Here is a 1,844-nt window from a genome sequence, read left to right on the forward strand (position 1 = left end):
GGGCATCTTCAGGGGTTATGTGTGGCCTTAATACTCAGATGGGTATGTATTTTGGTATTTTTTATGCTTTCTGTTTGCCTCCAGATAGATGTGATCAGGAAAATGGGCTTCCCTTTTCACTATTCTTCCTGAGAAATTTCAAGATATCACTGTTGGTCATTTTGACGTAACTTAGGATTTAATTTTCAGCCTATTTCCTTTTTTGTCTGCTTGTCCCACTCCACAATCCCTGTTAAGGCCTTTTTTTCTAGTTGGAATCAGTTCAGGGCCAACTGTGGCTGTTTGGTTTTAATTGGAAATTGTCTCTTTAAATTTCAAAGAGATCTGTGTGCATGCGTAGTAGAACCCTCCGAGGGTGGGCTGGGGTGCCCACTAGCTCAGGCACACCTGTAGTCACCAGAATGGAGGTGCACAGACATCAAGGGACCAATGAATAGCTACCAAAAGAGAAGAATGTCCACACCTTTATCTCTATGGCCGCTCCAATCCTTCCCCCACTTGGTCTCACCCAAGATGGCAGCTCCTCGAGCAGCCGAGCATCTCGAATTAGAAAGCAATGGATTTCTTGCTTCTGCCACAAATTCTCCCATCTGTAAGCCTTCCAACCTTCTAAATATTCCTTTATATGTGGTTCAGAGTTCTGGGACCATCCCCTGAGCCTGCTTGGTCAGGTATTCTGTGTTGTTGATGACGGAGTTCCTTTACTGCACTTCCACCCAATCCACCATCTTGTTTGTTCTCTGCAAATACCTTTTTAAAACAACATAAAAAGCAACTAACTATTCATATGGAACTCACCAGATGGAATAAACATGAATCAAATTGACTGCATCTGTGGGAAGAGATGGTAAAAAAAGCTCCATATCATCAGCCAAAAAAGAAAGGTCAGGGGCAGACGGTGGAAATGACCTTCAATGCTCATATTCAAGTTCAGGCTGAAGCAGAAAAAAATTAAAACCAGTCTATGAGAGCCAACATGTGATCTTGAACATATCCTACCTGAGAATATAAAAAAGATGATTTCTTGTTATTTATTGATTGTATCAAGGCTGCTTTATTGATTGTGCCAAGGCTTTATACTGATTATATAAATCAGAGCAAAGATGTCATCTTGAGGACTAAGGTGCACCTGACCCAAGCCATGGTATTTTCAATCACCTCATATGCATGTGAAAGCTGGACAATGAATAAGGAAGACCATAGAAGAATTGATGCTTTTGAGTTATGGTGTTGGAGGAAAGTATTGAAAGTGCCATGGGCTGCCAAAAGAACCAATAGGTCCATTTTGGAAGAAGTGCAGCCAGAGTGCTCCTTGGAAGCCAAGATGACCAAACTTCGTCTCTCATACTTCGGACATATTGTAAAGAGGCACCAGTTGCTGGAGGATATCTTTCACCCAGCGAGATGTACTGGCCAAGTAGCAGCATCGATGGACTCGAGCGTGGCAATGATAGTGAGGTTGGCCCAAGATCGGGCAGTGTTTTGTTGTGCTATGCATAAGGTCGCTATGGGTCGGTACTGACTAGATGGCACCTAACAACAATAATATTGCAATGATCATGATAACATTGAGAATAAGAATTCCAGAACAGTTCATTGTGCTCATGAGGAACCTGTACATAGACCAAGAGGCAGCTGTTAAAACAAAATAACAGGCTGAGAACAAACAAGATGGCAGATTGGGTGGACGTGTAGTAAAGAGCTCTGCCAACAACACAGAATACCCGACCAAGCAGGCTCAGGAGATGGTCCCAGAACTCTGAACCACATATAAAGGAATATTTAGAAGGTTGGAAGGCTTACAGCTGGGGGAATTTGTGGCAGAACCAAGGAATCCATTGCTT

The sequence above is a fragment of the Chrysochloris asiatica genome, unplaced genomic scaffold (assembly GCF_000296735.1).
Source record: "Chrysochloris asiatica unplaced genomic scaffold, ChrAsi1.0 scaffold00140, whole genome shotgun sequence".
NCBI lineage: Eukaryota > Metazoa > Chordata > Mammalia > Afrosoricida > Chrysochloridae > Chrysochloris > Chrysochloris asiatica.